This window comes from Ovis canadensis, chromosome 9 (assembly GCF_042477335.2).
Source record: "Ovis canadensis isolate MfBH-ARS-UI-01 breed Bighorn chromosome 9, ARS-UI_OviCan_v2, whole genome shotgun sequence".
Classification (NCBI taxonomy): domain Eukaryota; kingdom Metazoa; phylum Chordata; class Mammalia; order Artiodactyla; family Bovidae; genus Ovis; species Ovis canadensis.
This window is the reverse complement of record NC_091253.1, coordinates 70,657,580-70,684,610: the sequence shown is the minus strand read 5'-3', so window position 1 is coordinate 70,684,610 and position 27,031 is coordinate 70,657,580.

Sequence of the window (27,031 nt, the reverse complement as noted above, 5' to 3'; positions counted from 1 at the left end):
GGCAGAAGAGTTTTTTGGACAAGACCAGGGCTCTACTTTGCCACAGTTTAAAAAAAGAGAGAATCTGTGGGTCTTGAAGAAACAGAGGAGGTTTGGGAAGAAAAACCCATAAAATCATTAAGCGATCACTTTAGTGGTATTTCCAAGTTGTCAAAACCACTCTGAAGTGTCACTTGCTAAGGAGAAGCATTCTTGGGGTTTTACAGACCCTGGACTGGGAAGGAATTTCTCAGTGAGAGTGCTGAGGTTGTAGTCAGTAAGATGATCCAGTGGAGAAATATTGCCCTTGGACTTGAAGAGTTTGAGTCCTGTTTGTCCAGGTGCAGCACTTGTGTGCAAATGTGTGCACTCAGCCACTCTGCCACTAGGGTCTGCCAAGACAGGCAGGTGTGCCCTGGGCTGGTGGGCTTAGCCTGGGGGTGGTGGGTGGGTTGCACCTCGCACCTCCCAGGAAGGTGGGGGGAGCTTGGGAGGGGGCCCTGTGGTTCCTCGTGGAGAAAAGATGTGCCTGGAATAACAAAGGAAAGAAATCAAAACAAAACAAACCCGCAGCATAGGAGTTCCAACCAAGCTTAGAAGTGATGAAAGTGAAAAGAAAATTTTAGCTGGAGTTCAAACTGTGGCTAGGGTTATGACAGTTAATAAATCAGTGCGTCTGGAAAATGTTCAGTCTCAACAATAAAATTAGGAAGCAGTACTTTCATTCGACTAGTGTTATTAAAAAATAGTAATTATTAAAACATTTATATCATCTTTCTGCAGGCATCTTTGATTTATTCATCATGAGGCTTGCCCTCTCCAAGAAATTAAGGTGTATTGTGTGTATTGATAAAAATGGATTCTGCCACTTACTAACCATGTGGCTTTGGGTGGATTACTTAAGATCTCTAAACCTCTGTAAATTGAATTTCACAATAACTGTAATTTTTTACTATTTTAAAACCTTTTTATTTTGTATTGGGGGGTTGCAGAGAGTCGGACATGACTGAAGCAACTAACACACTTTCACTTGGCTGATTAACAATGTTGTGACAGGTACAAGTGAACAGCAAAGGGACTTAGCCACACATACACATGTATCCATTCTCCCCAAACTCCCCTCCCATCCAGGCTGCCACATAACACTGTGCAGAGTTCCGTTTGTTGTATAGTAAGTCCATGATAATTGTCCCTTCAAGTCGTGGTTTTCAAATATTTTGGCAGCAGCCTGGAGTAAAGAACAATCTTTATCACAGTGTAACATGTGACATACACCCATATGTGCATAAGCAAAACAAAGCTTCCATACATTTATCTTTTTTTTAATTGTTTTTTTTTCATTGCATTTTATTTAAGAAATACTAGTTGAGACCTACTAAACTGATTTCTTACCTTACTGTTTCAAAAATGTTATTATGGGTTCGTCTGCCCATGAAATGATGTAATCTCACTATACAGAGAATGCAGTGATTACATTTTGGTGTGTACATTTCCATTCCTGTCATTATGTGTGTGTACATGTTTGTGTTTGTATAGTATATGTGTATATAAGAATATTATACTCACAGGTTTGTTACCAAGTTTTACATTTAATAATATACCGTCAACATACCCTTGTTTTTCTAATTTTTAAAATTTCCCTTATCCTTAAATACTCCCTCAAGTTTGTCTTTGCCTGTCCAGCAATCTGTTACCAGGAATTGTTCACATTCTTTGGTGCAGCATCCATACCTTTCAGGGCCATTTATGCCCTCCTCGGATTATAGAAATCATACCATGGGCTGGGCACTGTAGGTGCTTCATGTACACAGTAGGTGCCCAATGAAGTAACAGGAATTGAACAACTCACTTGTCCCCACAGTGAGCTCAGATGTTAAGGCAGGATGTTTTAAGACCTCTTTCAGGAAATGAGGTCCTAGCTTAGGGCAACTTTTATCCAACAATCTGTAACTCTGGAGTTTGGGTGACATAGCTGAATTTATTTGGTCCACTGACATCCTATATATTATAGAACCCAAGCTCTGCTATACCAGTAGTTTATTCTGTAACCTGAAACTCTAAGTCTTCATTTACTCGTCTGCAGTGATGACAATCCTAACACCCACCTCACAGGGAGATGATGTAACAAATGAACGCTCTTAACATCTTGAACATTCTCAAGAGCTGTTGTGAAATGAATTTTTTCTATAAACCCTCACCTGAATGGGATTTTTGTCCTTTGTAGACCATACTTCAAATCACAGTGTTTTCAAGTTCCTTTTGATGAATAAGTACACCTGGGTAGACATCCTAAAGGAGCTGTATTTTTTTTCAAGTTAAAATTTAGATTTCACTTATAAACATTTTTATTTATATTCATGACATAGGCAACTAATGTACCTTTTGGTCTCTTGGAGTCTGGTTTGTTTTATGACAGCATCTCCCAACAGGACTTGATTTGTTTCTGGTGAGAACTCCCCCTAAACACTAGTAGATATACTAGAGAAACCACTAGGCCTCTAGACATACTCGTGAACATAATTTTAGCTTATGCCGACAGGAAAGGGGATCCTGGAGGCCTGTGTGGTTTATTCATCTACTGGCCTGTGCATTGATTTGTTCAATAAACATTAAGTACTCACTTATTTTTGCCAGACACTGATGCTGCCAGAGGTGCTGGAATAGAGGCAGTAAGGATGGTCTTTGACCCTAGGAGCTCACATTTCTGTGGAGGAGGCTGACTCGTCAACTGACAACTCTACTATAATATTACAGGACTGTAATAACACAGTAACTACTTGTTGAGCTCTTCCAACATGCCGGAGACAGTTCTGGAGCTGAGTCTATATTGTGTACCCACGGCACTTGCCATCGAGAGTTCATACGCTAGTGTTAGGGGAAGAATTATGTTTTGACAGTTACAGGCATAGAGGTGATGGCAGCTAACTTTCCTTGGGGAAATCATGGAAGACTTCCTAGAGCAGGTGATGTTTAAGCTAAGCCTTAATGATTGAGTAGGGCTTCCTGGGTGGTTTGGTGGTAAAGAATCCACCTGCAATGCAGGAGACTCAGGTTTGATCCATGAGTCAGGAAGATCCCCTGGAAAGGAAATGGCAACCCACTCTAGTATTCTTGCCTGGGAAATCCCACGGACAGAGGAGACTGGCAGGCCATAGTCCATGGGGTCGCAAAGAGTCACATATGACTGAGTGACTAAGCAGCAATGATTGAGGAGGGTCTTTGCAAATGAAGGCTATGGAGGCAGAAGCTATGGGGGAGGGTGGATGGGAGAGAGACGGCTTTCCAATCAGAGGAAACAGCACCTGCCTAATGCATGTGTGGTTATATCTGAGGGGAGTGGGAAGAGATGAAAATATCAAATCAGAAAGGGATTTATGTACCTTAAAAAGTAGTTTAGACTTCATTCTCTATAAGAAGAGGCTCAACATTGTGAGACTTATCTGTTAGAATGATTTTTCAGTAGCAATGAGAAAAATGGATTTCTTTGGGACTGAAGTGGGCAAGAATGTTGTCAGAAAGAAAGGTTAGGTTAGGAGTCTGATCCAGTTATGCAAAAGGAAATTGATAAGTGCTTGAACTAAAAACAGTGGGGTTGAGAACAGAGAATAAGGGATGGATTCAAGAGAAATCTTGGCTACAAAATCTGTAGACCTTAGAATGTTTGCTGGAGACTTCGTTCAGGAGTATTAGAAGGGGTGCATTTAGTGAACCCTAGGTATCTGGTTTCAGTGACTTAAGTTGTGGATACTTGATGGTATCATAAAGAGACCATAGGAAATTACTCTGTCTGTGCTTTTGCTAATTTTCAGGTTGTTGTTTGAAGAAGTCATCACTGTCCATGGTGCAGGCAGACAGCTGGTTGACTTGTGCAAGTTCTTTTAGGCTCAGAGGATAATTTTGACATGTAAGACCTGGGTTCGATCCCGGGGTTGGGAATATCCACTGGAGAAGGGAATGGTTCCCCACTCCGGTATTCTTGCCAGGAGAATCCCATGGACAAAGGAGCCTGGTGGGCTACAGTCCGTGGGTTGCAAAGAGTCAGACACAACTTTCACTTTTTTTTTCAAGTATATATACCTGTATGTATATATATGACCTGACCTAATACTGATCCCTCTTGTTTAAGTGACCACTGCATGTGTTTATAGATACCACTTTATTTTTTTCTCATTTTTAAAATATTTGTTGTGGTTTTCTAATTTCAAAAGTAATAGATGTTCATTATTAACAAAAAAACCCAGGAAATTTCAGAGAAGCATAACAAAGAATCAACACAGACAGCACCACACAGAGATAACCACATTAAGATTTCTAGATTTTTTCCATGAAAATACAGACAATGTACAAAGTTACAGGTAAGTAAACACTTAAATGTTGCTTCTTAAAATTGAAATTGCATTACTTCATGGGGTTTCCTACCGTTTAATAATCTAATTTTACATTTGATATTCTATGTACTCACTTTATTCCCAAATTTAACTTAAAAAGAGATCTAACCCAGACACCTGGTCTTTAAACTCCTCTACACTGAGCTAAAGCCCCTGCCCAGTTAGTGCCAGCCACTACTTTTGAAATCCTTTCCTGTGAGATATCACTTTATTTGTTTACTTTTTAAAAATAACTTTCATGTATCTGTTTCTTTTTGGCTCTGCTGGGTCTTCCTTGCTGCTGGGGCTTTTCTCCAGTGGTGATGCACAGGCTTCTTATTGCAGTGACGTCTTGTTTCAGAGCACGGGCTCTAGGACATGCAGGCTTCAGTAGTCGTGGCACACGGGGTTAGTAGCTCCGCAGCATGTGGGATCTTCCTCAATCAGGGATTGAACCTGTGTCTCCTGCATTGCCAGGCAGATTCTTTACCACCAGGGAAGCCGATATCACTTTATTTTTAATGACATGTTACTGCAGCAGTATGGTGTGAAGTTACGTTCCTAGGATCTGGAACCAGACCACCTGGGCACAAACCCTGTCTCCATGCCTCACTTGCAGGCTGATGTGGGGCAAGAAATAGAACTACTTCGTCCCTGAGTCTCCCTGCCTGTGTTAAATGATTATCACAACTATAGTTGCTTCATAGGGGAATTGTGAGGATTGAATAAGTTAACCTCTGTAATTCACTTAGAACATGGCCTGCCTGGTACATAGTAAGTACTCTATGACTTGCCTCTTATTATCGTACCAAGAACGGCTCCACGAAGCAGCTCCTCTAGGAGTCCCCAGTGTTGCTTGAACGCTGTGTGTGCCTGTTGCTGACATGCAGAACCCATGCTCTGTGCCACAGCTGTGCGTGTATTCCTTCCTTCAGTTGCACAGCAGAGTCACGAGGCCCTGGGTTCAGACAGTGTCATGATCCAGTGTTAAGTATAAAGACACAGAGGCGAGAGATGGTGAGCAGCCTGCCCCATATCCCACAGCTAGTGAGTAGGGGAACCAGGACTACCTAGCTCGAATGCCCATGGATATAATCCAGGCTGTTGCTCGGGCAGCCAGTGACCAGAGCAGCCAGTCATTTCCAGTAGGACACTGGTTGGAAGGGTCTCATTATTCCAACAGCAAGAGCTGCCTTGGATTTCTGAGAGCCTTCGTCCAGTGCCCCACAGGAGGATGCGCTGGGACCTAGCCTGTGTCCTTCCCTCAGTGTGCAGGAGAATGATCCCACTTCTCCCTTTATCTCTTCTCCCAGATGTCCTGTCCATCACGTTGTCTCCCCTCCTCATCCTCCTCTTTCAGGGATTTAGACCTGCTTGTAGAAGCCTCGACACAAAAGATCCAATTTGGCAGGTTTCAAGACATTATAAGACTATGATCTAGAAAAGGTTTCAAATGGCAATTGCCTCAACCACGTTTAGCTGAACCGTATAAGCCTCTTAGAGGGGAATATACTTTGAATACACATCGCCTGTGTGTGTTCAGCTTATCCATTTCCACATCATTGCCTTCATGTCCTGCTGGAACTTGGTAAATATCAGGTCTCATTTTTCGTTGTGCCTCTCAGTTAAGTTCTTTCTGCACATGCTGCTGAATGTTAAGATGGATGTTGCCATCTTTCACAAAGCTTTCTCTGATGCACAAAGATCACAGGCTGTTTGATACAAGTGTGAAATATTACTAATCACACTGTCTTTTTCAGTTGCAAGCTGGGACTCTTGAAGGAACTTAGGAGTAAGTTATTGATATAGCTTATTTCCAGGGCACTGAAGTCAGAAATTTGTGCCATCCCAGATCATTGTTTATAATCTCAGAGCAGACTTGGGACCTATTCCAGCCCAAAAGTCTGCTATGGACACCTTTCCTAAGTTTGTGGAAGTTGAGTTCTCTAAGCTTTGCATCAAAACACATGTTTTTCTCATGAAGACATACCCAACCTTTAGCAGTCTCTCAGGTCATTTTCTCCAGATAAAGAAACCTGGTATCCACCACCCAAGTCTCATGTGTGCTGTCTTACTCCTGGATATTTAAAAATCTACACAGCAAGAGAGAGAGAGAAAGAGAGAGAGAGAACAGATAAACTGGGTCAATCTAGCAGCAATCCATGGCTTTTCTCAAAGGATTCACTCCAGAGATTCTTTACATTAAAAGCTTTTCTTGAAGCTTTGAGGTGATCTAGAAAACCCAATTTACACAAAACTTTTCAAGAACTTATATTTTCAGTGTGTGCTAAGTTGCTGCAATTGTGTTCAACTCAGTTGGACACAGTGGGACACAATTGAGCGACCCTATGGACTGTAGCCGGCCAGGCTCCTCTGTGCATGGGATTTTCCAGGCAAGAATACTGGAGTGGGTAGCTGTGCCTTCCTCCAGGGGATCTTCCTGACCCAGGGATCGAACCCATGTCTCTTACATCTCTGCATTGGCAGGCAGGTTCTTGGTCACTAGTGCCACTTGGGAAACATATTTTGAGTAAAATGCTATTATTTATGTTCAAAATCATTGGTTAGCATAGTTTAAATGTAGATCTAAAAAGAAAAGATCGCTTACATCCATATTTAAAAATATGATCTTTTGGTACTCCATATTACAAGCAGACAAGTCCACAAAATTTTTAGTTTGGGAGGAAGTGAATTCTCATGGACTCACATATAGTTCCTGTATTTCATTTTTGAACACATTGACATATTCATGGTGTCATCTTATGAATTTGAAGGTGACTTGAGGCTTCATACAGGTACAAGCTCACAGAATCAAGAGAGAGAAATGTGTGGTTTTCCTTGTTTTCTTTTAAAGCTACCATTCTGCTGGGTGCTTGTTAAGGACTGAAGGATTTGCAGAGTGCTTCATATACATCTCATTTCATCCTTGCCTGAGACTGATGAGGCTAGAATTAATTGTCTTCATCTTGCCCATGAGGAAACTGAGGCTTTTCTAGGTGAAATAATTTGTCCAAGGTCATACAGTTAACTTTATAGTTCTTGATTTAAATACAGTCTTGTGCTGTGTAAAAGGTCATACTATGAGCCAGTGCACTTGCCACTTGACTTCAGCTCTATCTCCAGGCTGACTCATTATGTTGTCAGGCAAAGATTCAGTGGATACCTATGTGTTGCTATTCCCCAGCAGGTATAATGAGGGCAGTGGTATCTGTCATGATTGTGGTGAAGGACAGGAGACATGCTGGATGAGAAGATACTTTCAGAGTACCTTGATATTATGTAAAGAGTGGCGATGTGAGCTGGTGTCTCCCTCTGAAAGAGTGGAGGGTTTATACCACCTTGTATTATGCTTTTGTGTATGTCCACATACATTATTTCTTGAGAGATCAGGGATGTATCTCATTATTTTAATACTTCATAGCATCTAGCAGGTTAATGAGTGCTAAATAAACATCTATTGAATGAATAATATGGTTAGTAGTTAACCTTTTTTGAGCCCTTACTGGGAACTCAGGCTGTGTTCTAAATATTATGAGAACTCATGGTGAGCTCATTTAGGGGCTTCCCTGGTGGCTCAGATGATAAAGAATCTGCCTGCAATGCAGGAGACCCAGGTTTAATCCCTGGACTGAGAAGATTCCCTGGAGAAGGAAATGGCAACCCACTCCAGTATTCTTGCCTGGAGAAACGTCATGGACTGAGGAATGTGGTGGGCTATGGTCCATGGGGTCTCAAAGAGCTGGACACAACTGAGTGTCTAACACACACAACACACACACACACTCACACTCACACTCACACAGTCCTTTTAACAGCTCTTTGTGGTAGGTTCTAATATCCTTCCCATTTCACAGATGAGGAAACTAAGGTACCAAGAGGTTGAATGACTTCACCAAGAACACAGCTAGAAAATGGGAGAAGGAGAATGAAAGCTTATGTCCGTTGGCTCCAGAATCTTCTCCCCTAACTGTTGTGCCCTCAAGCATCTCTATAAAATCCTGCCTCGCTGTTTCTGCCACTTCCATTGCAATGAGTAGGCCTCTCCCCATTGTATTTTTACCACGGCGTTTCTCAATGCTGCTGTGCTTTATACTTGTTTGATTGTTAGTTTCTTTTCCTTTTTGGTTTATCCTCCTACATTAGAAACATAAACTCCAAGAGGGCAGAGGTTTCTATCTTCTTTATTTACTGCTGTGTCCCTGACACTGTTATTCCTGACACATTTGTGAATTACTAGTAAATATGGAACAGTGCCTGGCACACGGTAGGCAGTGAATAGCTCTGCACTGAATGAAAATGATTGAATCATGGGCATGTCTATAAGTTCTTTGGAACTGGCTACTATTCGGGATCCACCTTGCTGTAATTCTGCTTGCGGTGGTGCTTTTGAATACAGTATAGTGGAATGGTAGGGATATAAAACAGATTTCTCTAGGCTAAAGAATGCATAAGAAGTCAAGAAGTAACCCTTTGCTCCATCAGAGCTTTGGTCCCTGTGTCTTGCTTTCTTTTTCTCTCTTTCTCTCTGTCTGTCTCTTTCAGGCTATTTCTTTGGAGTGCAGAAGTCTTCTGTGTTCACTTTCCTGCCTGGGCTTCTAAGACCCTCTCGAGAATGCGCTCTGTGCCTTCACCCCATCAAGAGGGCGCCTGAGGCCTTTGTGAACAGAGCAAGCCCTGTGCAGAGGCTTTATCGGCTTTCTGCGTAAACCAAGGAACATCAGCCTCTTTCTCTCTACTTTCTTATCAGTCGACTCTGGACCACCAGGTTCCGGTCCATTAAAGGACCTCAACAAGTGGCGCCCAACGTGAGGCTTGGTACACATAGGCAGATTCGGACGGAGTGACCCCAGGGCCTATTGAGGCTGATTCAACCCAAGGGTGCCCCCAGCATTCAAAATGAAGATGAAACAACAAGAACCCCAGGAAAAAGAAATTCCAATATGGGCTGTGTCCACTCTAAAGATCTCCAGAAAGCACCACCCCTCGGCGGCATCACCTCTATGATCTCCCCATTTGGGGACAAATAAAAACCCTTACTAATTGAGCTGAAAATTTGCTCTCTCAACAGGGATTGCCTCGGAGTCCGGAATACATTCTCCTGGCAATGCTCTGTCTTTTGGCCTGTACCTCCCCCGGCTTGAGCTTGACTAATACCCAACCCCTCTATTACAGGTGGTCGAATGGACAGAGAGAGGACCAATTGTTTCAACTAATGACTCTATACATATGCCCCCTCCCTAGAACGTGAAGGAGCCTTCACACCCTGAGGAGGAAGAAAAACTAATTAACATTTCTTTAGGCTATGAAGTCCGTCCTTTGTGCCTGGGCCCAGAGTAATTATGCATAAACGTCAACCGACAAACCTGGGCTTTCATCCTGCTTCCAAAAGAAGGCTTTTGGACATTGCTTGGATTATTTACTACCCTTTCTTTGTCTGTAAACCATGTTTATACTACTGAGACTTTAGGGGAAGAGTTAGGGAAAGAGGAAAAAATAAAAACATTATACAAAGGGTTTACTTATAAAAACTTTACTTATATTCCTGTTCACTGGGACAAATGTCAAGCCAAATCAAAAAAAAAATCAATGTTTCTGGCTAATCATACAATTGTTGATTGGGGACCCCATAGTATGTGGTTATCTGACTGCTCAGATGATATTAACAATACTGTGTGTGATATGGAAGGTCACTGACACTATGATGGAACATTACTATGACAAAGGACTTCTTGGGTGGCTTGACAGTGGATTAGCCCCACCTCGTCCTAGGATCGTCCTCGATAAACAGTGGGCCTGAACAATGGGACCTTTGGAAACTTGCTACGAGCACCAGAACACCGAAGAACTTAAAACTTGGACCGGACATTTCAAAGGGACAGTCGTGGTCATAGTAACTATTTCTTTTGCTATAATCAGTCATATTTTATACAGGCCTGTGTCCCACTTCCTTTTGTTATAGCCGTATAAAATTTACAGTTTATAAGACTTTTACATTCTGGAACTTGTATTAATTGCAAACTATATACTTGTCTTAACTCAAAAAAAAAAAGAAGTCAAGAAGTAATTCAGCTGAGGGGAGGAAAGATACAGAATGGTAGCTGGAAGGGGTATCAGTGGTAGAAGAAGGTATCTGTGGGTGGAAAGATTTACAGATTAAGAGGAAGGAAGATGTGAGTGGAGGTGATTGATGACTCAGCAAAAGGAGACAGGAACTGGTTCAGAGAGCCAGTGAAGGGGCCAACCTCAGCGAAGGTGGAAGACTGCCGCTGCTTCTGAAACAAGGCAAGAGGAGGTGATGGCTGATAATAATGAAGAGAGATTTGAAGTACAGAGAAATTGACAGAGACCCCATTGCATGCCCTCCCTTGATTTTCCCACGATAATAGCAGGATGAAGGTCTCTGCAGATGATTTGAAAAATGACGTCAGATAAAATGGTTTGCCACTACTGAAACAGGGAACAGGGGACTGAACTTCACCTCATTTAGCACATTCATTTCTTGTGGGCAGTCAATAACAATGACAGGTAGTCAAGACTGGGATATAATTAGTGTGAAATTTCTCTCTGTGACACTGTCAGGAAAGGAGGTCTTGTTTGATAAAAGAGCACTGACGTAGACTGTTTTCATTGACTACTTTTACTGAAACAAAGCAATTGCTTCATGCCTTGATGTCCCTATAGGATCAACCAAAGGTTCAAGACAGTTGGAAAAAAAGGACATCTTCCCTCCCAAAGTGATGTATGTAGTCACTGACTTTCTTAGACCAGGAAGTCACTTGTGATTCCTGGTTATTTGTGGCAATCAGATGCTGCTCTAACTAACATCACCAACTATATTGTTCTAGTCAATCTAACATCTGCTTCTAATTTATTACTCAATTTGCTTCTGTGCCCTTTCTTTATCTTCCCAATATTCTCTGAGACACTAATTTTTTCTCATTCTTTTCTTATTGGCAATCATTTCTGTTTTATAGGAATTCTACTTAGGAACTCACTCTTTGTATTAGTTATTGCTGAATACCAAAATTATCCCCAAATTTAGATGCTTAAAGCAACAAACATTTATTATCTCATAGTTACTGTGTCAAGAGTTTAGGAATAGATTAGTTGATGGCTTTGGCTTAAGGCTTCTCACAAGGCTGCAAAGGAGTCCTGGCTTGAGCTGCAGTCTCATCCAAAAGCTCTCCTGGGGGAGCCTCAGCTTCCATATTGACTCCTCCATGGGGCAGCTCATAACCTGGTAGCTGGCTTCCTCAGTGAGCAAGAGAGGCAAGAAAGATGAAAGTCAGTCTTTTTGTAACTTGATCTTAGAAGTGATATCTCATCACTTTTGCCATATTCTATTCATTAGAAATAAGTCACTAGGTACATCCCACATTCAATTAGAGGGAGAAACTTGAATATCAAGAGGTGAGTGGGGCTTCCCTGGGGGTCCAGTGGCTAAGACTTCACACTTTTCACACTAGGGGCCCAGGTTCAAACACTGATCAGGTAGCTAGCTCCCACATGCTGCAACTAAAGATCCTGCATGTCTCAATTAAGACCCAGCACAGCCAAATAAATAAATAATAATAAAAAGAGGAAGATCTCTGGGGACCATCCTCAGAACTGCCTGCCATAGTCACACTGGTGTCTCCCCCCCCAGCCCCTTGCAACCAGCAATAGTAAATCAGCTATAGCCGATTGTTGTCATCACTCTGCATAGACAAGCTATACTCGCCCAACCTTCACCCCACTAAATTTGGTTCAGATGTTGAAACTGAGGCACTGCACATGCACCAGGAGAATATGAAATGATTTATTGCTCACATAATGATGCTTTCTAAGGAAATCAGGACCGCTTCCCAAGCTGGTCCAGTAAAGGAAAAAAAAAAAAAAAAGACGAAAGAGCAAGGAGAAGAGACTGATGTGGAGTTTCATGGTGGTTAGCGGGTGGGTGGGATGAGGGTCCCTGTGTGTGGGTCAAGGCTTGTGTGGTTTGAACTGCCTGCTGGCAGCAAAGGAGGCCGCATGTGGGCTTTCTTATCAGTTTTCCCAGATGTACAGCAGAAGGGGAAAAGGAAGTGGTAGGGCTTGAAAACTGTCAGCAGTCAAATATCAAAAACAGAGTCAGATGCCTCATTACCCTTGAACTTCAGTGGATAAGATTGGGTATTAAGATTCTAAGGTCTGATTTTGTGGTGGATCTGATAATTGATTATTTTGTGTCTGTACTCACCCACTCACAGAAGCACATGCCTGAAAATGTGAGTAGACTATAAATGTGTCCACATAGTTTAAAAATTTTCTAATAGTTTTGTCCTCAAAATAGTCACCTTGGGGAATCTTTTCTTCCCCAAATCACAATGTTATGATTTATCTAAAATATATTGGCATTTTGACGGTTGTCTTCAGCAAGTTTATATTTTGATAAAAACAGCTCAGAGTGTTTTTCAACTTTTGCTTTTCAGTTTTAAAATGATTTTTCTTAATAGTTTGCTACATCTCTTTTTTAGAATTAACTTTATTAAGGTATAATTTACATACATCAAATTCAAAGTATACATTTTGATGAATTATGACAAATATGCACACCTGTGAAACTATTGCCAAAATAAAGATACAGAAATTTTCCATCACAACAAAAATTTTCCTGTGGGCCTTTGCAATCTATCCTTGCTTATTCCTCCAGTCAGGTAAGGCAACCACTTTCCTGCTTTTTCGTCACTGTAGGTTGCTTACTTTTCTTTTTTCAAGTTTTATAGAAACTAACTTATGTAGTGTGTTCCATTTTGTGTCTTTCACTTAACCTAACACTTTTAGGTTCATTGATGTCACCATGTGTATGTTTAGTTGAACTTTCTTAACTGTTGAATAGTTTTCTGCTGCATAGGTATGACACAATTTGTTGATCCAGTCACCTGTTGAGGGACATTAGAGTTTTTTTCATTGTTAATTAACTTTTATGGGCATTTGTGTATAACTCTATAGATCGACCTATACTTTTATTTTTCTTGGGTAAACACCTGGGATTGAACTTGGTTATATAGTAGGTAAATATACTAGTTTTTAAGAATCTGCCAAACTTTTCCAGGCTCAGTGGTAAAAAAAAAATCTCCAATGCAGGAGACATGGGTTTAATCTCTGATCTGGAAAGATCCCCTGGAGAAGGAAATGACAGCCTACTCCAGTATTCTTGCCTGGGAAATCTCATGGACAGAGGAGCCTGGCGGGCTACAGTACAAGGGGTCACAAAGAGTTGGACATGACTGAAAAGCTAAGCACCAGCAGAAGTTATATGTTGCAGTGTGTCATTGTGGTTTTCATTTGCGCTTGCCTAGGAGAAGGCAGTGGCACCCCACTCCAGTACTTTTGCCTGGAAAATCCCATGGACGGAGGAGCCTGGTGGGCTGCAGTCCATGGGGTCGCTAGAGTCAGACACGACCGAGCGACTTCGCTTTCACTTTTCACTTTCATGCATTGGAGAAGGAAATGGCAACCCACTCCAGTGTTCTTGCCTGGAGAATCCCAGGGACGGGAAAGCCTGGTGGGCTGCCGTCTATGGGGTTGCACAGAGTCGGACACGACTGAAGCGACTTAGCAGCAGCAGCAGCAGTGAGGAATTATCTTGAGCAGTTTTTCATGGCATTATTTGTTTTCCAAGTCTCTCTTCTCTGGTAGATTACTATTTAAGTGTTTTGTCTCTTTTTAATTGGATTTTTTGTCTTACTGTAGAGTTTTGCTTCTTGTATATTCTGTTTACAAATCTATTTCTATGCATGTATATAAAATATCTTCTCCTAGTCTATGATTTGACTTTTCACTTTAATAATTCAAGAGCAAAAATTTATGATATTGATGAAGTTGTTTGTTGATTTTTTAATTTTAAAATTTATGCTTTTTGTGTTTAAGATACCTTTGCCAAACCCAAGATCATTACAGTCTTCTCCTGTGTTTTCTTTTTATGGTCTCATAGTTTCAGTTGTATTGAGGTCTAGGATTCATTTCAAGTTAATTTTTGTTATGGTGTTGAGGTTCATTTTTTTCCTCAAATGGCTTCCCAGTTACTCCAACACCATTTATTAGAAAGCTTATCCATTTCCCAGTACATTGTCCTTGTGCTTTTGTCAAAAATCAATCTAAACTATATGTGTGTGTTGGTCTATTTCTGGACTCTGTGTTCCGTTCTCCTGACTGGCTAACTGGATGCAGTATAACACTGTAATGATAACTGTAGCTTTGCAGTATCTTTGAGGGCTTCTCAGGTGGCACCAGTGGTAAAGAATCTGCCAGTGCAGGAGACACAGGACTCAGGGGTTTGATCTCTGGGATGGGACGATCCCCTGGAGAAGGAAAAGGCACCCCATTCCAGTATCCTTGCCTGAGAAATCCCATGGTCAGAGGAGCCTGGCAGGCTATAGTCCATGGGGCTGCAAAGAGTCAGACACGACTGAGGACTGAGCACACACATTTTTGAAATTAAAAAGTGTATATTCTTTAACATTTTAATTCATTTTCAAACTTGTTTCTATACTCAGTTCTTTGTATTTCCATATCCTGTTAGTCTTTTGATTGGGACTACATGGAACTTATATATCAATTTGGGAAAGAATTGATATCTTAACAATGAGAAGTCTTCTGATGCAAGAACACAGTGTATTTCTCCATTTGTTATGTCTTCTTTAAATTTATACTCCAATACAAATTTTTAAAAAAGAAAAAATTCTCTTAGCAATGTTTTGTAGTTTTCAGCACACAGGTGTTACCTATCTTTTGCCAAATATGTCATGAATTTTTCATATTTTTAAATGCTATTGTCAAAGATATTTAAAAATTTAAAATTTCTGATTATATGTTGCTCATACATAAAAATATAAATAATTTTTGTGTATTGATGTTGTTTCCTATAACTTTATCAAAGCATTTTAATATGTATTTTGGGGACTTTTTTACACAGTCATCACCTATGAATATAGCTATAAATTTTTTATACATGCCCTTTATTAGGTGGAGGACATTTTCTTCTGTTCTTAGTTTGCTGAGAATTTTTATCAGGAATAGATTTTGGATTTTGTTAAATAAAAGCCTTTTCAGTAGTTAGATATGACATATTTATTTTAGTCTGTTAAAATGGTGAATGACATTGATTTTTCAAATATTGAAACAACCTTGAGTTTCTGAGACTAAACCCCACTTGGTAATTGTGTGCTATACTTTTTTATATGCTACTAGATTTAATTTGCTACATTTCATTGAGAATTTTTGCGTCTATAATTATGAGAGGTCTATATTTTTTGTTGTTGTTAATGTTTTCTCTATTATTTTCTCTGGACTATCTCATGATTTTCTGCTCCTAATTATTTCCTTTTCTACTTTCACCACTTTCTCCTCCCCATCAGTAGCCACTGGTTAGTTCTCTGTATATGCAAGTTGGTTTCTGTTTTGTTATATTCATTCCTTTCGTCTTTTTGAATTCCACATGTAAGTGATAACATAAAGTATTTGTGCTTCTCTGACTTATTTCATTAAGCGTAATATCTTCCAGGTCCATCCATGTTGTTGCAAATGGCAAAATTTTGTTCTTTTTCTGGCTGAGTAATATTCCATTATATATATGGACTTCCCTAGTGGCTCAGACAGTAAAGAATGTGCCTGCAATGCAGGAGATCTGGGTTTGATCCCTGGGTCAGGAAGACCCTCTGGAGAAGGGAATGGCTGCACACTCCAGTGTTCCTTATTGGCTAGAAGGAGATATCCCTCAATGGGGTTTTAATTTGCTTTCTTCTTCTTCTTATGTGTGAGACTGAAAATCTTGTATTATATTTAAGGGTCATTTGCCTTTCTGTAAGTTCCTCTTCTTTGACTTTTTTTTTGCCTCATTGAGAAGCTGGCATTTTCCCGTCTTCATTTCTTTGAGTTTTTTAGATATGGTGATTAGCCCCCTCTTGTTGTAAACTTATTGCAGTATCTTGTGTATTTTTTCACTTTGTTTATGATGTTTTTTTATCCCATGCATATCATTTTCATTTTTATGAGCTAAAATTTACTGATGTTTTCTTTTATTACATTTGGATTTTGAGTCATATTAGAAAAGACTTCTGGTCCTCATGCATATTTTTAATATCCTCAGAGTTGAAATTCTTTGCCTACTGAGAATGGATGTTATATTTGCCAATAGCCTAAAATTATTTGGAATAAAATCTGATGAATAAGGTAGGACAGCAAATTGAATACTGACAATTTTGTTTAAATCACAATGTTTTTGTGTAGTTAAGAGATTGGCTTTTTTATCAAATGCATACATTTTTCTGAAGTTGATTCCAAAGTGGAATTTTAGAAATATGCAGCTGGATAATATTTTTAAATATTAACTTTCCCTTCTACTGTAGTTCCTTCCCTCCTTTTTCCCACTCAAGAAGGGAGTCTGGGGACAGTCCTGTGGTTAAGGCTCCATGCTTCCATTGCAGGGAGCACGGATTTGATCGCTGGTCAAGGAACTAAGATCCTGCATGTCATGTGGCGCGACCAAAAAAAATGGAGTCTATTCTATACTTTACAGCCTTGGAGGAAATCTGCTATGACCAACTGTGGGAAGGTTGATGGCTCTAGAGAGAAACAGCTATATGATACCTTTTAGCAAGTAAAAGCTTCAGCAGACTTAAAGAAAAGTTTCTATGTCTCAAGCAACAGAGAACCACTGAACCTGAAGAAGCAATCAGAGAAGAACAGTGGATATCATATGGGTAGCTTGTGTGGACAGATAATCAACACAGAGAGCCCCTCCTGAATGATGTGAGACTGAGGAAGGACTTGGAATCACGAAAGATTCCCAAGCTGGTTGGGTAGAAACGCCAGGAATGATTGTCATGCAGTTTCTTACCAACTTGGTTGTGTAGAATCTTGAATTTGAAGTTTAGTTTATAAAAAAATAAATATGGTTTATACATTTAGATGAGAGCTACTCTTTTTTTTTTTTTTTTTTTTTTTACAAATATTATGAGCAATGGTTAACATAAACTTGTAGCTTCCCAAGTGAGGGATTTGAAGAGATACATTCATTTGCTTGTCTGCTGAGAGGGTGGGTGGCTCAACTGAATTTGTTTCTATCACCTTATCACAGGGCTTTTAATTTGAATGCTTAGATCCCTAAGTGATCCCTCAGATCACTAGGAAATTGGAAAGCAAAAAGATTACATCTTCAGTAACTTCTAATTGAAATATAGATTTTTTTTCTATTATAAATGTTGGCAACAAACCTTAGAAGTGTTAGCAATATTTATCATTTCATCAACAATAGACCTCACACAGATTTTCATCCCATAATACAGTTACTGCAGGTATATCAACATGCTCTTTGCTACTTGTTGTTGTTTAGTTGCTGAGTAGTATCCGACTCTTTGTGACTCCATGGATTGCAGCATGTCAGGCTTCTCTGTCCGTGGGATTTCCAAGGTTAGAACACTGGAGTGGGTTGCCATTTCCTTCTCCAGGGGATCTTCCCAACTCAGGAATCGAAACCTCATCTCTGGCAATGGCAGGTGGATTCTTTACCACTGAGCCACCAGGGAAGCCCAAAATTGTGGTAGTTTCTAGATTTACTGCTAGATGTTCTTATTTATTTAACAAGTAAGCACTGTTCAGTTCAGTTCAGTCGCTCAGTCGTGTCCGACTCTTTGCGACCCCATGAATCGCAGCACGCCAGGCCTCCCTGTCCTTCACCAACTCTCGGAGTTCATTCAGACTCACATCCATTGAGTCAGTGATGCCATCCAGCCATCTCATTCTCTGTCATCCCCTTCTCCTCCTGCCTCCAATCCCTCCCAGCATCAGAGTCTTTTCCAATGAGTCAACTCTTTGCATGAGGTGGCCAAAGTACTGGAGTTTCAGCTTCAGCATCATTCCCTCGAAAGAAATCCCAGGGCTGATCTTATCACAAATATTTTAAATATTTTGGTAATTTATATTTGGACATAATTTGTTTTCTTTGTGTTCATATGTTTTTTTATTGAGCATTTGCAAACATTATTCTGACAAATGGCCCATAGGCTTCAGTAGATAGTAAAATATGTTCTTGGCATAAACAATTTAGGAGTGCCTGTTTGGTTAAATTCCAGGCTGGAGTCACTTTGAGAAGAGACAAGATAGCAATAAGGCAGCTCCTAGCTTTTCTTTTCCAGCTCCTCTTCACCCAGAAGATTTGAGGATGTAACTTGAATCTGAGAGGATCTGACCTTGTACAGTCATTTCAGGCTCAATAAACTGCAGGAACCCAGTAGTTTATCTGTCTGACTTGACAGCTTCCACCAGGAGCGGTGTTTACTAGGTCTGAGGGCCTGAAACTGCTCTGCAAGCCTTGGCTGTTGACAAATTTGCCTCTCTTCTTAACTTATGAGCTGGTGCCAAGATGACTTCTCATATCAGTGAAATATCTTTAAAGCTGACATTCTAGGCTTGGGGCCTCTTCTCATTTTACCACCACCAATTCCATCGTGTCTTTGAATCCACTGCATTCAGGGCCCAAGGCCTCTATTGTCTGACTCACTTCTGCCCTCCCAAATGCTTTCTTCTCTGTCCACATCCCCTCTAGCTGTGGCAGGTAATGGTGCCAAGGGGCTGGAGGATTCCAGCATCCAAGACTTGCAGGTCCCTGCCAGGACCAGCTTTCACCATCTGAGAAGAAGAGAACAGAATCAAAATCAGGCCGAAAGCAAAGGCGGTGCTGAGCCGAAGTCTCTGATCTTGTCATTTTTTTTTTTTTTAACACAAAACTGTCTGATCCAGAACCCCCTTACTTAAAGATCAACCTGATAATAAGACTTTCCAGTCTCTGTTACCAAAGAACGTTTTACCGCATGCAACTCCATCTTCTGTTTTAACTGTAGTAATGAGAACTAACATTTTATAATGTCTGAAGTGCTTTTTTATTTATTGATTGATTGGCTGTGCTGGGTCCTCATTGCTGCATGCAGGCTTTCTCTAGTTGCAGTGGGTGAGGGCTACTCTTCAGCGTGGTACATGGGCTTCTCACTGCGGTGGGTTCTCTTGTTGCTGAGCACGGGCTCTAGGTGTGCAGACTTCAATAGTTGCAACATGCAGGCTCTAGAGAGCAGGCTTCAGTAGTCGTGGCACATGGACTTAGTTGCTCCATGGGACATGGAATCTTCCAGGACCAGGGGCTGAACTTGTGTCCCCTGCATTGGCAGGTGGATTCCTACCCACTGCACCACCAGGGAAGTCCTGAAGTGCTTTCTTAATTATGATTTTATTTGCCCTCAGAGCAATTGTGTCCATAAAGTTTTCTTGCTCCCATGTGACAGAGGAGATGTCTGAGCCCTGATAGGTTTAAGACTATCTCTATAAAAGCACTGGCTGGAAGGTAACCCCGGACTTCTGACTCCAGAGGCAATGCCAGTTTCACTGCCCTGTACTTTCTGCTGTCTATGTATGTGCATGCTCAGTCGTGTCTGATTCTTTGCCACCCCATGGACTGCAGCCCACTGGGCTCCTCTGTCCTTGGGACTTCCCGGGCGAGAATACTTGGAGTGGATTGCCATTTCCTCCTCCAGGGGATCTTCCTGATCCAGGGATCGAACTCATGTCTCCTCCATTGGCAGGCAGATTCTTTACCACCTGCGCCACCTGGGAAGCTTTCTACTGTAGGAAGAAGTAAATGCTCAAGCTTGTGCTTTGTTGGCTGTTTGTGTTCTCCACTGAGGTTTTGTTTCTTTCAGACAATGTTTTAAAAGAATTCATGTGCATTCCTAACATTTAGAAATTTGTAAATTTCACATCAAAATCCAGTTTCCTGAATTTTCCCTCTCTGGATGAACTAAAAGGTTTAATATGTAGGGTATACAATACTGCAAGGCAATAATTAACTAGAGCTGAGTAGTGAGGTTTCTTTCAGATGGTGTGTGAATTACCTAGATTGCCGCAGTCCCCACCATGCCCTGTAGAGTCCTGGCATTGAGGCTGAATATCATTTGTCATTTATTATTCTCTTTGTTCTATTTTTCCTATAGTAGAATTGAAAGAGAAATGGAAAACAACTCTTAAACTCATATCTCAAAAGTGGAAAAGTGAAATCTAGGCCAATTGCCTAGGTCATGTAGGAATTTGAGTGTGTGATTCCTTATGGAGATAGTTGTTCCCAAATCTGGATGCCCATTGTAAACATTCTGGAAGATTTAAAAAAATACATGACTCTGGGCTGTGCCACAGACAGACCCATTGAGTCAGAATTTTCAGGTGTGGGCCCCAGGATTGGGAATGATTGAGGCAGAAAGAGAAGAGGGTGACAGAGGATGAGATGGTTGGATGGCATCACTGATTCAGTGGACATGAACTTGGGCAAACTCCAGAAGATGGTGAGGGACAGGGAAGCCTGGCATGCTGCAATCCATTGGGTTACAAAGAGTCAGATACAACTTGGAAAATGAACAACAATGGTCAATGATTTGTTAATATTTCATTGAATGAAGACCTTGGTCTGGTCAGGTCTCCTCAGGCTTGAACCAGCATATAGGGTAGGGTTAATACCAGGCGAGTTAGGGTGGAGGGACCTAGCTCCAGCTTCTGGGGGCATCTGCCAGGAACTGCCATATGGAGGCTTCTGGGAACAAGCTATGCCTAGTAAACAAATAAAAGTAGGGAATATAATGAATAATTATAACATTTCATTTGGAGTTATTTTCCAAAGCAATTTTGTGTATGTGGTTTTATTTCATGCTCAGGTGTGTATAGTACAGATAACTTAAGCAGAGATTCTGTACTTAAAAGTGGGTCAGGTGTTGTTAATAGCTGCTGTGTGTTATGTTCCCCATAGACTGTCAAGAACCCCTTCCTCTCTACTAAAACACTGTAAAAAATCACTTAATAGGGACTTCTCTGGCAGTCCAGTGCTTAGACTCCGCACTTGGGGGCTTCCCTGGTGGCTCAGGTGTAGAGAATCCACCTGCCAATGCAGGAGACATGGTTTCGATCCCTGGTCTGGTATGATCCCACGTGCCTTGGAGTAACTAAGCCTGTGTGCCGCGACTACTGAGCCCACACGCTGCAACTACTGAGCCTGCGCCCTAGAGCCTGTGATCCACAAGAGAAGCCACCACAATGAGAAGCCCTTGCACCGCAACTAGAGAGTAAGCCCTGCTCACCACAACTAGAGAAAAGCTCATGCAGCAATGAAGGCCCAGTGCAGCCAAAAATAAATAAAAATTATAAAAAAAGGTTCTTCACTTCCACTGCAGGGGGCGTGGATTCGATCCCTGGTTGGGGAACTTAGGTCCTGCATGCCGCATGGAGTGATCGAAAGTATTTAAAAACAAACAAAATTTTTAAAGAGAGGAATGATGGAATAAAAAATAATATTTAAAAAAATCAGTTAATAGTATTCATACTGAAGATAAGTTTGGCCGAGTATTGACATTATGTGAGCATCATCATAAAAGTGGCTTGGGGTGGGATGAAGGCTGTTGTGCTAAAAGTAAAAATTTGGTCTGAACCTGGTTGGTTGATGAGTGAGAAGCTAGTGAGATTACGGGAAACTTGGTCAAACAAATGTAAATGTTGCGGAGGAAAGAATTAGGGTGGTGTTAGAAAACAAGATGGAGAAGGCAATGGCACCCCACTCCAGGACTCTTTCCTGGAAAATCCCATGAATGGGAGCCTGGTAGGCTGCAGTCCATGGGGTTGCTCGGAGTTGGACAGGACTGAGCAACTTCACTTTCACTTTTCACTTTCATGCATTGGAGAAGGAAATGGCAACCCACTCCAATATTCTTGCCTGGAGAATCCCAGGGACGGGGGAGCCTGGTGGGCTGCCGTCTATGGGGTTGCGCAGATTCAGACATGACTGAAGTGACTTAGCAGCAGTAGCAGCAGAAAACAAGACAGGCAGCTTGAAAAAGAATTTAGTCATATGCCAAAGGGAACAGAGGGTTGGAACATAATTGCCCTAGATTACACTTTACAATATGATCCTCTGGGCTGGCTATGTATAATATAACTTCTGTGTAAGGATAAGCCTGTATCATCTTAATGGATTTTTGATAGAATACCAAAATTTTAAAGTAACAAGGCTGTGCTTCTATCAAGAAGTAATTCTCCTCATAACTCATTTTTTATTTTAATGTTCTGTACAGTGACTTGCCCATCACTCTTTCTTTTTTTCTTTCTCTTAACGATCCTGAGGATATTTTTCCAAAAAGCAACCACTGACAACCCTAAAGCCATTGTTCAGAGTTCTGACTCCTATGAGCCTCTCAGGTAATACTGTTCCTAGGATTCAATGTCATCTTTCTTATCCCATCATTTGCTTTCTTGGCTGCCAAGCGTCTTCCATTTATCTGTCTCCTTTTTCTTGTGTCAGGCCATTCTGAGTGGTAATTTTTCATCCTGTCTATTTCCATATCCCAGTGGCCCATTCATTTCCTTCAGGCTCCCTTTCCTTCCTCCTCCATGTCCCACTTCCTGACAGTGCTTTCTCTAGTGAAGTTTTGAAGCATTTCAAGAGTTGACAGTTGAAGATGGTGATAGGGCTGAATGAGAAGATGAGCTTATTGAATAGCAGTCCCAGGGTTTCACATTAGAGCTCTTGGTGGCAAATAATGGAAAATCAACTCAGCTTAAGGAAGGAATTCCCAGTAGTAAAGACTTTGTATGCCAGTGCAGGAGACACAAGAGACGTGGGTTTGATCCCTGGGTCGGGAAAATCCCCTGGAGGAGGGTATGGCAACCTGTTCCAGTAGTCTTGCCTGGAAAATTCCATGGACAGAGGACCCTGATGGGTTACAGTCCATTTGATTGCAAAGAGTCAGACATGACTGAGCATGCATGCACATAGCTTATGAAAAAGGGAATTTATTGGTTCACGTGTCAAAAGGGGTAAAGCAGGATAGGAGGGATTACTGTCAGAACCTGGACCTCACAAACTAGAACCAGAATTTAGTGATTTTTTTTTTGATGTTTCATTCTATAGGTGGGTTTCCCTTATGTGCAGGGAAATATGGCTACTGATTTTCAGCTCCAGATTCATATTCTCCAGCAGACAAAGGGCTTTCTGTCTCCTGCCCACCCCCTCCAACTGCAGATCCATATATCATTCCCAGGGAAAGCATTTGATTGGTCATGGGGTTGGGGGAGGGACTAGGATATGGCACTAACAACCTCACCAGAACCATCGACAGGGAGAAGAAAAGAGTGGTTCTTGAAAGGATTCTAGGACAATAAAAATAGTATATAAGCACTATAGAATTAAAGCAACTTTTAATAAATTTTTTCTTACAAAATTATACAGGAAAGAAGTCCCTTCCTCTGTAGTAACCCTTATAATTAAAAAATTACTTTGAAGAAAAGATTTATAGTACAGGTGTTTCCAATGACAGGGCTTTTTGTTTTAATCTAACACCATGTTAGATTCTTTTAAAAAAGTCTAGCATGCATGCATGCTAAGTCAGTTCAGTCATGTCTGACTCTGCAACTGAATGGATCAGCCTGCCGGGCTTCTCTGTCCATCGGATTCTCCAGGCAAGAATACTGGGGTGGGTTGTTATGCCCTCCTTCAGGGGATCTTCCTGACCCAGGGATTGAATCCACATCTCTTTACCACTAATCCATTAGCGCCACTAATCCATACTGGTTGAGTAGTTCCTCCCGCACTGACTCTGGGCTTGGTGGTTTGATTTGTTCTGGCCAGTTGGACAATAATACAAAACAGAAGCTTGAAACATGTGGGCATTGGGGCTTCCCTTCACCTACTGCTCTTGAGAACCCTGTTAAGCCTGGTTAATGTGCTAGATTATGAATGACATGGCCTGGTTATAACATTGTCTCTACAAATGGTGAACCATTGAGGTCATTGACCACCAGTTGACCATGAAAACAGGAGTGAGCAAAGATGACACCACGTGGAGCAGAAGTGATCTGTTCCTACTGAATCAAGCCTTAAATTCTGAGGATGGTGAGGCAGCAAACCATGTGGTCATCTGAGGGGAAGCCATTCCAGACAGAGTTCAGTTCAGTTCAGTTGCTCAGTCGTGTCCGGGTCTTGGTGACCCCTTGAATTTCAGCACACCAGGACTCCCTGTCCATCACCAACTCCTGGAGTTCACTCAAACTCACGTCCATCGAGTCAGTGATGCCATCCAGCCATCTCATCCTCTGTCGTCCCCTTCCCCTGCCCCCAATCCCTCCCAGCATCAGAGTCTTTTCCAATGAGTCTTCGCATGAGGTGGCCAAAGTACTGGAGTTTCAGCTTTAGCATCATTCCTTCCAAAGAACACCCAGGGTTGATCTCCTTCAGAATGGACTGGTTGGATCTCCTTGCAGTCCAAGGGACTCTCAAGAGTCTTCTCCAACACCACAGTTCAAAAGCATCAATTCTCAGTTACCAGCATAATATTCCTGGAGTATGATGGGCCTGACTTGGTCCAGGCATAACAAGGAAGCCAGAGTGACTGGAATGCAGTGAACAAGGGGAAAGGAAGTAGGAAATATGATCAGGGAGGCAATGGACGAGAGTGAAGTTACCTGGGACCAATGCCATTACAGCGACTGGCGTTTACTCTGAGTGACATAGGAAGCCATTGGAAGGTATCGAACAGAGTCGTCATCCATCTGGCCGAGGTTTTAATAGGATCACTCTGGCTTCTCCCTTGAGGACAGCTTGATGTGGGGGAATTGGCTAAGGTGAAAGGGAAACCAGTTGGGAGGCTATGGCAATGATCCAGGGAAAGAGATAATGGACACTTGGATGATAGCCATAAAGGTGGTAAAAGTGGTTGAATTCTGGCTATATTTTGAAAACAAAACAGCAGGATTTGTTGGAGGGTATGATGTAAGATGTATGAGGGAGATTAAGGAGTCAAGGAGGGACCCCAAGGTTGTGGGTTTGAGGAAATGGTATTTCCATTGACTTTGATGGTGAAGTTACAGGAGGAAGTTGTTTGTAGGTGAAGCTCAGAAGGTCAGCTCTGGACATGTTAAATTTGAGATGTTGATAGACATCTCGGGGAGAGGTCAAGCTGGCAGCCAAGAGCTAAAGATTAAAGTCAGCTAGAGGTATAGGGTTCAGCGTCATCAGCATGTGGGTGCTATTTAAAGCCGCGAGACTGGAAGAAATTACCAAGGGAATGTGCACAAATGAAAAAGACTTTCAAGGACTGAGCCTTGAGGTATTCCAATGCTAAAGATAGGAAGATGAGAAGGAATTAACAAAGAAACCTGAGAATGAACTTCTAGTGAAGTGGAAAAACTAAACAGCAAGAGAGTGAATGTGAAATACCCCAGAAGCCAGGTCAGGAATATATTTCAAAGATGAACCAAGTGGTCGAATGAGCAAATGTGCCAACAAAATCATTGTTGTCAGGCCAGCAAAATCATTATTGACCATGTGATAATCATATTGCTGAGTATAAAATGACAGACTGGATTTCTGGTTCAAATTTTCTGTGAGTTGGATACTCCAAGTTGAACCTAGAGCAATGAAACTGCTTTGGGTCTGTTGACCAAATTGGGTAATAGGAGGGTCAGACCTTGGACTATAGTAAATTCGTGTGACCTTGTGAGACTATTTGGCAATCCCTCTGTTTGTATCTGCTTTTAATGATATTTTGGCTTTGTCACGTGCAGGGCCTGCCTGGGAATTCAGTCTTCACATGTGCCTCTAGCCAGCCTGCCCTGTCAGAGCTAATCTATTAGCTGCTTTATGAGATATCCCATCTGGGCTGGGTCTTTCATGGGTAGGTTCTTGGAGTCATTGCCACACACATGGTGAATGGGGCAGTAGAAACTATGACCTTTATCACAGTCAGATTGGAATTCATACAGCAGAGACCTGCCTGGGAACCAAAAGATGTTGTTTCTAGTGCTAACTCCCATCACTTACTTAGATCTGTTATTTAGGGTAAGTTACTAAGTTTCTTAGTGTATTATCAGGAAAGGTTAGATTATACAGCTGTTAATAAATTAGTACTAAAATCTCAGTGGCTTAACACAACAAAGGCTTATCCCTTGCTCCTGGTATATATTTATCCCAAGTTTGTGAGCAGCCTCTATTCTCCCTAGTTACTCAGGGACCAGCTTGATGGAGGTTCCACCAGCTAGTAGCTACTGACGCACTCCCACCCTCCTTCATCCTTTGAGCTCAGGGGAAGAGAGGAACAGGACTGGGAGAAGAAAGTGCAAATGGGTTTTTCACTTCCTCAGTTCTGAAGAACTAACTGTGCTTCATTTCTGCACAAAGCCCATGGGTGAAAGCTAGTTTTGTGACCTCACCTAACTATCGTCAAGTCATGAAGCATGAAGAAACAAATGAAATCTTCATTGACCATTGTAGTCTAGGACACACTAAATTTTTATATCTGTTGATACGATTAACAGCAATACTGTTGTTATTATCATGGAGATACGATTATTGATCTCATAATAATACTATTATTTATCTCAGATGTTAGGATTAAGTGAGATAATGCAGGTGACATGCTTAATGTACAGCCTGACTCCTAACAAATGTTGGACAAGTTCTAGACATGATATATGTATTATTAATAGGGCTTTCCTGGTGGTTCAGTTGGTAAAGAAGCCACCTGCAAAGCAGAAGACTGCCTGTAGCATAGGAGACCTGGGTTTAATCTCTGGATTGAGAAGATCCCCTGAAGAAGGAAATGGCAACCCACTCCAATGTTCTTGCCTGGGAAATCTCATGGACA